At 38.8% G+C, this 12356-nt stretch overlaps 1 protein-coding gene across 5 annotated transcripts in view; it reads right to left on the bottom strand.

Annotated features, from left to right (window-relative positions):
- The window catches only part of MAPKAP1 (mitogen-activated protein kinase associated protein 1), a 162728-nt gene that overhangs the window by 148190 nt on the left and 2182 nt on the right, over nucleotides 1-12356 (bottom strand). For 4 of the 5 annotated variants that reach the window (XM_006768560.2, XM_015567077.1, XM_015567076.1 and 1 more), the window contains exon 2: nucleotides 9557-9705. The gene's annotated coding sequence lies outside the window, so the exon portion shown is untranslated. Of the gene's footprint in view, nucleotides 1-9556; nucleotides 9706-12189; nucleotides 12309-12356 lie in introns of those variants that run through there. The other variant, XM_006768561.2, reaches the window with a different exon arrangement.

Here is a 12356-nt window from a genome sequence, read left to right as displayed (position 1 = left end):
GTGCTGATCTTGGATCGTAAACACCTCGGAATTATAGGAGCGTTTCAGCTCCTATAGGGTACAATTAGTAATTTGTATAAACCTTTGAGAAAATTGTGATCAAAGTTAACCCTGTGGTTAGCTTAATAATGCTCCTTGAGAGGTATCATAATTTTAACCAAAAATGGGCTCCCAACATCTTACTTCACACCAACAGTACACAGACCTCTATATTTTAAAATATGTATAGATCATGAATATTAAATAAATGCTTGTCCTGTGTCAATCTGAGGACCAACTCCAAGCCTTCTGGGAAATAAGAAGACTAGAAATCTTAACATTATAAATTCTTATGAATAAAATAAATTAAAAACTAATGCAGTAAAGACAGAGGCTATAGAGCAGTAGTTCTCAACCTTCCTAATGCCGCGACCCTTTAATACAGTTCCTCATGCTGTGGTGACCCCCCAACCATAAAATTATTTGCGTTGCTACTTCATTACTGTAATTTTGCTACTGTTATGAATTGTCATGTAAATATCTGATATGCGGGATGTATTTTCATTGTTACAAATTGAACATAATTAAAGCATAGTGATTAATCACAACACCAATATGCAATTATATATGTGTTTTCCGATGGTCTTAGGCGACCCCTGTGAAAGGGTCGTTCGACCCCCAAAGGGGTTGCGACCCACCGGTTGAGAACCGCTGCTATAGAGTCTCACAAATTTGGGTTGAAGTCCTAGCCATCATTTGTCCTACTGTGAAGTCTTAGTTTCCTTACCTGTACAAGGTAGTAACAGGAGTGCTGTGACTAGGACAATATAAAGGGCCCATTACAGGGCCTGGTACAAAATATAGTTACGGTGATAACGATAAAAACTGCCCTTAAAAGCGGGTTTAAAACCCATAGGCTATATTTACATGAATTTTGTTTCTAATCCAAAACAGTATCATAAAAAAATGTTTGTTTTAATGCTATGCACTTAATAAGATAGAAAGAAAAAAAAAAGGTTACCATGGATGCATGGATGAAATAAAAAACCTTAGCAAGTTATTGTTTTGATGCCATAATTAGGAAGGGAAAATGAAAGTCAGCAAAACCACAGTTTTAGAAAAGTGGTTATTAGATTTTCTTCTTTCCACTGTGGAAAAAGTCCTTCCTGTTGAAGAAGGCAGTGAAATTTTATCACAGCTATTGCTATTCATAAATCTTATATCTATTTTAATTCAATCTGGCCCTAGCCTCTGAGTCGCTGCACCACAATTTGATTACTATAACCATACTTTTTAACTGCTGTCAGGAAAGACAGCGCCTTATATAAACATCTGCCAGAACACATGCCTGCGTTCTCCAGCACCAGCCTTAAATCACACCCTGGTGATGAATCCTTATCTGACACTAATACTTTTTAACTTCATACAGACAATTAAAATGAATTGTAGCTAAATGTACATATAACAAATCAATTTAATCTTTGGTTGTATAGTAGCATATTTTGCAAATTTCTTAAACTTATTTTCTTACATGTATCTCTGTCTAGGTGTTAAAACTTCAATTTAACAGAAAGGAGTGAAGATATTAATAAAACACAGCTCTTATGATACTGCCATGTAGTTGCAAGCCTCAAAGAGTAATGACATTTGAAATTTATCACTGCCATTAAAAAAACTTCCACTTTTATGTGTGGAAAGTGCCATGCTGGGCTTCATTCTATTCTAAGAGTGACCAGAGTTGAGTCTCTGCCCTCTAGGAATTATTAATACAATAAAAATTCAGACAAACCTACCAGGGGAACAAACTAGATGAACGTCATTGCTGCCTCCAAACTCCCACGGCCTTCTGTATAGATTCTACTACAATACCTATCACATTTACGCTACAGTTAGTTGTTCATGTTCCTTGTTCAATCAGATACACCTGGAGTCATGGACCACAGTCATAGTTCCCAGCACAGGGCACAACCCTGACTGTCAAGTATAGTTCCTCCACTTGTTGGCTATTTGGCCACTCTTACCTTCAAATTCCTCCAGGGCAGTTAGTCCTGTCTTATTTATTAATGCCTAGTATAGAGCCAGTAAGTAATAAACATTTGAAATGAACCGGTACACTGTGGGAGCTTAGTAAATAATTTGTTGGATGGGTGGATGGATGGATAAGTGGATGGATGGGTGGATGGACAGACCAATGAGTCTACTCTATACACCATGAAGGTCAGTGGAAAGAAAAAAAATCACTTGTGGTACATACAATATATTCTATGTGTATAGCACCCCCCGACCCCCAGCACAGGCCCAATCTCTTATTTCTTTTTTACATGTAAGAAAATTGAGGCTTACAAGAAGCAAACTCACCCAAAAGATATAGTTGATAAGATCTAAACCAGTCAGTCAGAGCTCAAGTTCACTGGTAAAGAGAAAATTCTTTTGTTTTTAAATTCTGAAAATTTCAATTATTGTTTTGTTTTCTCCATAACAATAGCTGTAAATTCCTGAGCAAGTCACTTACTCTGAGCCTCCCTTGCATATCCATAAAATGGAGATAATACTCCCTACATCACAGTTTTGTTATGATCGATTAAGAGGAAGGTGACAACATATATGTAGGAGATCAACTCTTAATCCCACCATCTCCAGTCCCCACCACACCTATAAGGATTGTGTCCTAGGTTTTCCCTAGGACCTGTGCTTTAAATTCATTTCAACCAGATTTAAACACTAATCAGGTAATTAATTAGCTAGGAAGAGGGTAGTACTACAAAGTAATCTCGTTGTAAGAAAAATATGCCCATGTTTTACCTCTTGGTCATCTAACCTCCAAGAATTACAATCAATATATTTTCATAAATGACATCTGGCATCTGCCTCATTTAAAATTACTCTCTTGCCAGGCTGGAGTGGCTCCAGTGCACCGAAGGGTTCTGGGTTCTGATATCTATTCATCTCTCTCTCTCTCTCTCTCTTACACACTCTAGGGTCTGTGATCTTAAACACACACACACACACACACACACACACACACACGATTTGTCTCTTAATGGGCACCAAGGAGCACTCTTATGAAAAGGAAGGGGATGGGGGAATGAGATTATTATGCAGCCAACTTCTCAGCCACTTGGGGGAGGGTGGGCACTGGCCAACTTGCAGGGTGCAGAGGAAAGAAGAAAGCTTTAAGTCCAGAAAGCCCTTAGGCTCAAAGCCACACCTCCACTCAGGCAGCAATAAGCAGAAGCTGCAGTCTAGAAACATAACCAGCACTAAAAGTCCAGGTCCCATTCCCATAATAGCAAATACAGTGGGGCCTTGACTTACGAGTGTCCTAATGAGTTCTTCGAGATACGAGCTGTCTCTCGGCCGATTTTTTGCTTTGAGTTGCAAGCTAAAATTCGGGTTACGAGCCAGCTTCAGATACCCCACCGCTAGTTGGCGCAGCGAACGTCACAGTGAACGCCACAACATCAGCCTAGCATCACGTGTCCCACTCGTTCACTTTTTGATTTGACATACGAGTAATTTGAGTTACGAGCTCCATCACGGAACGAATTAAACTTGTAAGTCAAGGCCCCACTGTATTCCAAATTCAGATTTTTCCTCAAAAGGCGTTTTTTTTTAAATATGATTTCAATTTGCTGACCTTTTCTGTGTTTGCAATATTTCCCAGTGGCTTCATGTTTTTCTGCAACGTTTTAAGTGACTTTCTTTGAAGAGAACTACTTAATGCCAATAATTGTAGAAAACATTTGTTCATAATTATCCAGACATAGACTGGAACAATGCTGAAACAAGAGCAGCATGCAAAAATGTATTTAAGGACTATCATCCCAAAATGCTGCTAAAAGCTATTAACCAGTATGTGTTAATTGCCACAGCATTCATATTAATTTTCACTTCAGGCTCGACATTGTGGAATATTTCCCCTGATACATTTTAAACAAAGTTTAATTTAAGGAACTGCTTCTATCAACACTTATGAAAATTAACAGCCAAGCAATTAGCACTCATGAATTATCCCTTCCCCCATGCTCTCTGCAGCTTACCGGTTAAAATAGTTTCTAACAGAGAAATGGTTACTTTCTAACAAGTTAACATCATCCATGTCACAGCTGTCCACAGGAACCAGAGTGGTTCTGCCTTTTTTAAGCACTTGCCAAGGCAAACATTCTCCTTACATGTAGAGTAGAATGTAGCTAAGTCAAATAAGAAGGATACTTAACATTTTAGTAGACTGCCAAGCAATTACTAATATGGAACTACCTTCCTACTTGATGTTTAAAAACATAGCCATTGCCAAAAGAAAAAACACACAAAAAAACACAAAGGAAGTAATTTGTCTTTATCTTCCATTTAAAGTTAAAGGCCAAACCCCACTAGACTCCCTGGGCTTCCAACAGATAAACCACCTTCCTCCAGTTGCTACACATCTTGTTTCACGATGCTACTCTGAACTCCTGGTTTTAAGAGCTCATTTTCTCTGACTCCATCATGTCAACAATCTAATAGGAGAGACAGCATCATTGGCCCCACCGTTCACAGAGGAAGAGGCAGAAGTGGGATCTTTGTTGAGTGTTTCCTATGGCTACGTGTCTTGCTAAACAGGTCTTATCTCAATTAACCTTCACGAGGAAGATACACTGTCATCATCTCATTCCACATATGAAGACTGGAGCTTCCAGTATGAAGTAAGTAGCCTGAGATAACATCCTAAGTGGAGGAGTCAGGATCCAAACCACAAAATAGGTCTGCTTATAAATTAAATTATACTGCTTCTCAGTGTGCTAGGGGCTTTATCCTGTAGGATTATCCAATTTGATGATCTCATCAGCTTGTGAGGAAGGAACTCTATTTTTCAGAGGTAAAGAAACTGAAGTTTGGAGAGGTGAAGAAAACTGAACCAAGATGACACAACTGGTAATCGGTACTATTTATTTGGTAGTAACTGTATTGACAGGACATGAGCAGTTGAACTTCTCATGATCTATCTATATATATAAAAGCCTAAGCGACCGAATGACCAGTCAACTGATCACTATGATGTGCACTGACCACCAGGGGACAGACATTCAATGCACAGGATCGGGCTCCCTCCTGTCTGGATCAGGCCTGCGGGGATTGGGCTCCCTCCTGTCTGGATTGGGCCTGCGGGGATCGGGCCGAAACCAGCTATCTGACATCTCCCAAAGGGTCCCGGATTGTGAGAGGAGGAAGGCCAGGCAGAGGGACCCCATTGGTGCACGAATTTGTGCACTGGGCCTCCAGTTGATAATATTTGCAAACTCAGTTTAACAAAAACAGTGATGACTAACTAGCAAAAGCTTCTCAAGTGATAAGGCATAGAAAGGAAAGAGTTCGATGCTTAAAATATGACTTCATTTGAAACAAGTGGAGGGACGCGGCAGAAATCCACATAGTTAGGGGCACTTATATCAGTGCTGAGTGTTTACTGCCTATCCATAAAGACCACTCCCTTAGCACCTTAAAGCAACTCCTTGTTATATCCAACAACATTTCCCACATACAGTGAAGTCAGGACGGGCACAAGAAGTTTTCTGACTGTCGCAACCTCTAGAACAGAGTTTCTGTTTCGTTAATGAACGAATAATTCAGAGGTCCTGTTTTCAACAAACCTGAAGAATTCGGGCAGGTGGTTGAACCCCATTTTGCCTTATCCAACTAAGCCCTAAAACCAACTGCAATCTATCTTGGACTTTTTTCAAATGATCAGTAAATAGACTTATTTATAACCTATGAATCTAAAGGTAATACCACCAATTTGCCAAAGAAATAATATAAACATAATAATAAGCCTGATAAAAAAACACTGCCAAAATTACAGCAAGTTTTTTAGCATATTTAATTAGACCCCAAACTCTTCCCTGTCCTCTTCTCTCCCCAATTATGTACCATTTGCTCAAGAGACCTAAGCAACTCAGTTAATTATGTAAATAAGGCAAGCATTATTCCCAAGAAAAGCATTGTGAATAAATATAGGGGAAAAAACCTACATATTTTAGTGGCTTTAACAAACCTTTGAAAAATACATGGGAAAACCTTACATTTGAGGTAAAAAGCATGGTGTTCAATGACAAGACGGTGAATCATTTTAAAAGGACACTCATTTCACTTCTTAAATATGAGCTGAATAAAAATAAAATAATTTTAAGTTACAACAGCAACAAAAATTTAGTGCTGAACATCAAATGATTTATGGGAAGAATCAATCTGGAAATTATTAAAGTTGACTCTCACAGAAAAGGCTTTATTATCAAGGGGTTGACATGATCTTAACTCCAGAGGCAGCCATGTGCTCTTGTAACTACTACAATCCCATTATTATGCAATCACAAAATGCTAATTTGATCATTTTGAGGTGTTATTTGAATAGTCATTTTAATTTCTAGGTTACAAAAAGGCTTGACTCAAGTATAATTCTCTATTAATCATTGAGATGTCATTGAATATCATATTGATGCATTTCACAAAGATAAAGAAAGACTAATTTAATATGTACAGTACAATATCCTTCAAATATTAGCCACTTTCATTACATATCTGCCAAATGCATCAATATTAAATAATAGATGAGAACAAGGGTTTAATTATATTTTAGCAATTGTAATATGTAGGGTAATAATAAAATAGCATCTCATCACAAGATAGACTTATATAAATCTTTCTTAATCAATGTGTAATGGTGACTGCCCCACATTCTTTGATCACAAAGAGACTTGATATGACAAATGCATCCAGAGCCTTAAGTGTAAACACACATCTAGCAAAAATAATTCCTTTGTGACTGAAGAAATGGCTTCTTTACGTCTTTAAAAATTTCTCCTTGTTACTTCAGATGTTAGATAAATACCAAGCAGAGATCACAACCTTCTGACAAATTCAAACCTAAATATTTATATAAAAGAATCGAATAGTATGATGATGATGACAATTCTAGAATATAGTATTTTAAAAGATCTGTGCTATTCTGTTGGCATCAAAGCATTACCGCATATTAATTATTCCAGCAATTACATTCTCAAACAATGAGGTGGTTTCAGGCAATGGAAGAAAATAAATTCCAACCATGTAACCTAACCCGGTAACTTCTCACATATCTAAATGAATCAACTTAGTATTTAAGAAAAAAAAATCCTCTACAGCCCAACACGCCATTTTCCAGAGGCTGACATTCTTGTCCCCTAGGGGGACCCTTCCTTCTCTTTGTTGCATTCCACAAGAAGAAATAGGAGAAGGCAGTAGGGCAGGCTTAAAGAGAAGCTTTACATCAGTCAACACAACCTCTAATTTACTAAAAGTACGTTTATGAGCATATTATTATCTTTATGCTACCTATGCATTTTGTTTCCAGTTCTTGTTCTCCATCCCCACCAACATCAATAACCTCACATGCTGATGGCCATATATGCTTACTGAAGCCTATGGAAACATGCTGCATTGTATGAGGTAAAAGTGTTTTGGGTTTTTACGTTTTTTAATATATATTTTTATTGATTTCAAAGAGGGAGGGGGGGAGAGAGAGAGAGACAGAGACAGAGACAGAAAGACAGAGAGAGAGAGAAATATCAACAATGACAGAGATTCATTGATCTGCTGCCTCCTGCATGCTCCACACTGGGGATCGAGCCTACTATCTGGGTATGTGCCCTGACAGGGAATCAAACCGTGACCTCCTGGTTCAGAGGTCGATACTCAACTACTGCGCCATGCTGGCCGGGCAGGTAAAAGTGTTTTGAAGAGAAAACATCTTGCTCAAAGATGACAACTGACAGAAGCAGCACATAACCAGAACTTGAGTATGAAAAATGCAAACATAAGCAAAGAGCAGTATGTTTATTAATTGCAATGGTGTTGAAATAAGACAAATTGTACACAACCCCTCCAGGCAACAAGCTATCACTCAGCACCCCTACGCCACTGCCAGACAGCAAACATAATGGCGATAAATATAAAAATCAACTGCTACTGTCTTCTGAAAACGAGGCCCAGCTCAGCACGGAAACACAGAATGGCAGGGAATGGAGCAAGGGGTTGGGGGGGGACATGAAACTACACTCCACCTAAAATAGTGGCCATTTTGCTAAAAAGAAAATAAACTGTTACAATTGTGAATTATTATAAGAAAAGTCCCCTGCACAGCAAGTGTCAAAAAAGATTCCCTACAATGAAATATTGACAAGCGAAGCAATGGCCTAGAATTCTGAAATGAAGCTCTAAGGTTAATAATTCCTGTAGTTATAATACAGCATCAGACAAGACAATGCTGCCTCCCAGGACCACTTTCAAGACTTTCCCAACAAAATTAGACCTTGGTTAATCACAACCCAACTAACCCAAACCCTCAAGTACACTGAGGAGATAAAAAAAGAAAACAAACAAACAAAACACAGATACATATCTCAGGACTGGTTTTGTTTTAATCCTTCTAAACATATTACTACGGAAACAACATTAAACCCAGTTCACACCTTTTTACATTCTCAAAAAATATGAGTGACATTCTATAATTATCTTAGTCATTTTTTAAACCCCAAATCTAATAATACATAATAATACCAATAATTCCACTTGATTGAGGTTTTTACTTAGAGCAGTGATTTTCAACCTTTCCCATCTCATGGCATACATAAATTACTAAAATTCTGCGGCACACCAAAAATATATTTTTTGCCAATTTTCAAAAAAAACAGATATAATTTTGATTGACTTACAAAAATAGATATAATAATGATGACTGCCTACGCTTTTTGCTCCAAAGTGACTTTCAAAAAACAGGTGCCTATGCCCAGCCAGTGTAGCTCATGAGTGTAGACCAGCCGTGGACAAACTACGGCCCGTTTGAAATGAATAAAACTAAAAAAAAAACCAGACCGTACCCTTTTATGTAACGATGTTTACTTTGAATTTATATTAGTTCACACAAACACTCCATCCATGCTTTTGTTCCGGCCCTCCGGTCCAGTTTAAGAACCCATTGTGGCCCTCAAGTCAAAAAGTTTGCCCACCCCTGGTGTAGACACATGAACCAGGTGTAGATAAGAATTTCTGGTACCAAGAATTAACCAATCAGACCAACCTTATTATGCAATGTGACCAACAAGATGCAACTCTATCATATAACCTATAAATTTATGGTTCAAGATAGGGCTTTCACACCAGAAGGCTATTGTTATGTTGGCTGTTGTCTTTTTGACAACCTAAGGGAAAAGAGGTCAGTGCCCCTAAGTAGTCAGGTATTACATTTTCAAAAATTCTTGCAACACACTGGTTGAAAATCACGGACTTGCCCTGGCCAGTTTTGCTCAGTGGATAGAGCGTCGGGCTGCAGACTTAAGGGTCCCAGGTTCGATTCTGGTCAAGGACACATGCCCAGGTTGCGGACTCGATTCCCAGAGGGGGTGGGGAGGTGTACAGGAGGCAGCCAATCTATGATTCTCTCTCATCATTGATGTTTCTATCTCCCTCTCCCTCTTCCTTCCTCTCTGAAATAAAAATATATTTTAAAAAAGAAAGAAAAGAAAGAAAATCATGAACTTAAAAGACACAAAGTTTTATTTTTACTTACCTTGCCATCGAATTTGGAATACTCATTAAAGGGGTTATTCAGCTGCAGAGGGCACTGCTCTAGGCGTACGGATAATATTGACTGCTTTCCAGAACTTGGAGGTTTCTCTTTGAGGGACTTTTTTTCAAACAGTGACTTTAACTCTTGGGCTGTGATACAAGAGGAAGATAGAAACATCTTTGTGATTACACACAGAAAGACAGCCAGTCCACCTTACCTAAAGTCTTCTTTGGAACCTTAAGGAAGGAGGGTCCAGGGACATATTCAGGTCTAATGTGTGGGAAAAGAGCTTCATATACACTTCAATAAAAAACACACAGGTCAGGATTGTTAATTCAACTAGGGTTTAAGGATCGGGTTGCGTGGGAGGGATAGAGTCAGACAAACCAACAAAGCAGCCATTCTGTAAGAAATGCATTAACAGCTAGAGGACCTAAGCTTTCGCCTGGCTTTGCCACTACCAGGTGTATAATCTGGACAATTCACTAGACCTTTCTGGGCTTGTACAACTAGATAATTTTGAAGATCTCTCCCGAGTCTAATATTCTGTGATTTTGGAATTATAGTTCCTCAAGGTCAAGGTTCACATCTTAATCCTCTCACACTCTCCAATGTCACCTACCACAAAAATCTAGAAGACAAAGCTGATGAGGAAAAGGAGAATCCTATATAATAAAAGGCTAATATGCAAACTGACCAAATGGCGGAATGATGCACACTGATGCTCAACACAGGAGCTGCCCCCTGGTGGTCAGTGCACTCCGACGGGGAGCGCCGCTCAGCCAGAAGCCAACTCATGGCTGGCAAGCCAAGCGGTGGGGAGTGGGCCTAAGCCGTTAGTCAGACATTCCCCAAGGACTCCTGGGCTGCCAGAGGGATTTCTGACTGCCAGCTTAGGCCTGATCCCTTGGGGAGTGGGCCCAAGCCGGCAGGTGGACATCCCCCGAAGGCTCCCAGACTGCAAGAGGGCACAGGCCAGGCTGAGGGGCCACCCCCCCAAGTGCACAACTTTTGTGCACTGAGCCTCTAGTGTTATAATAGTATGGAGGGTTCATTATGCCATTCTCTCTACTTTTGTATATGTTTTAAATTTTCTATAATAAAAAGTTGTATTAAAGGAAATTTAAGCTAAAAATAAAAAAGTAGGTAACATATCACATTACTACTTGATCAAATCACTTTGCTGAGAGTAAAAGTTACATTTCTTACAAGATCTTGCATGATCAAGTTTCTTACTACTTACACCTCTGATTCCACTCTTCCCCTTACTTACTCTACTCCAACCAATAAGCATCCTTTCCTTGCTATTCCTTGTATACATCAGGCACACTTCTGTCACAGAAACTTTAAATTTGCTGTTCGCTTGTCTTAGAACACTCATCTCCAATATCTGTGTGGTTCACTCCTTCTCTGCTCAACCATCACCTTCCCAAAGAGTCCTTTCCTGCAACTGAGGCATGTGCCCTTGACTGGAATTGAACCCGCGACCCTTCAGCTAGCCAACACTCCATCCACTAAGCCAAATCGGCCAGGGCGAAAGATTTTTAATATATATAAAAGAATATATAGGAAATCATAGAAATGAGATGCAAAAAAGAGAAGTGAGTGGGATTTCTGGTTCTACAGGGTCATCATTTAGAAGCAACCATTATGAAAATCAGACCCATTGAGCACACTCAGGTTTACACTCACAGGAGAAAGCACGAACCACTTTACATAGTGTGGTTTAGCAGAGAGATTGGCCTTTAGAGGCAGACAGTGCTAGGTGCAAAACATGGCTCTGTACTGCACTACCACTTCCTAGCCTTGGAGCTTTAGCAAGCTTAATCTCTCTGAGCCTCCATCTCATCTGTCTCATCTAATCAATGATACCTACACCTTAAAAGATCAGTGCATTGGAGATAATGCCGAAGAACTGCTTAGAACAGCACTAGATAGGTGTTGGTGATAATCAGTAATCATTAAGATTGTTAGTTTTATAATAGTTGGAGTCAGTCAACAAAAACTATTGGACATTTATTAAATGCAGGCTGGTAATGGGAAGTGCTGGGAAGGTATAGAAGGCAGACTGCAGACATTTCTTTGAAAGGAGAAAAAAAGTCTAGGAAATATGATATAAATATTAGAAAATATTTTAATAGCACTTTATTTGGAATTTTTTTAAATGGCTTCTCTTATTGAGATTAAAGTTTTGAAAATACATAATATGGCCAGCTTCTTAATACATTATCATATGAACATATACTGCATGTGCTAATAATACCACTAACATAATGGTTTTTAAGCTAAAGGAAAGAATTCGCATATATGCAACAGAGATTGTTTCTGGGGCCATAATAAGGCAAGACGAAGTCTAGGTTAGAACTGCCAGGAGAAATCTACAGCCCAGAGGCCCGTACAAATCATAGGTTCTCCTTGGCTCTAAGAACAAGGTACTAGCACGACAGTGCGTACAAAATGTGCCTGTGACCCAGACCGAAGAGTGGCACCCAAATGAAGAGTTCAAATCTCAAAACACAAGAGGTATCCACCCAGAGGGTTGAAAAGGATGAATTAAAAATAAAAGCTCTTATATAATAATATACACCAAATATATAAATTTCAAATTAACAATGAAAATTATTTCCATTTACCTGATTGCTTAGAATTTCTTTCTTTCCACTGAATATTTTTGCATTTGATTTGGTTTTGCCTCTCTTTTCGAAGTCGTTCTAATCGTTGAGCTTGAAAAGAAATATAACTATAAGTTTGTCAATGAAAGTTTACTATTAAAAAAGACATAATTAACTACCTTTATATG

The sequence above is a fragment of the Myotis davidii genome, unplaced genomic scaffold (genome assembly GCF_000327345.1).
Source record: "Myotis davidii unplaced genomic scaffold, ASM32734v1 scaffold142, whole genome shotgun sequence".
Taxonomy (NCBI): Eukaryota; Metazoa; Chordata; class Mammalia; order Chiroptera; family Vespertilionidae; genus Myotis; species Myotis davidii.
This window is presented reverse-complemented; position numbering and strand designations above follow the sequence as displayed.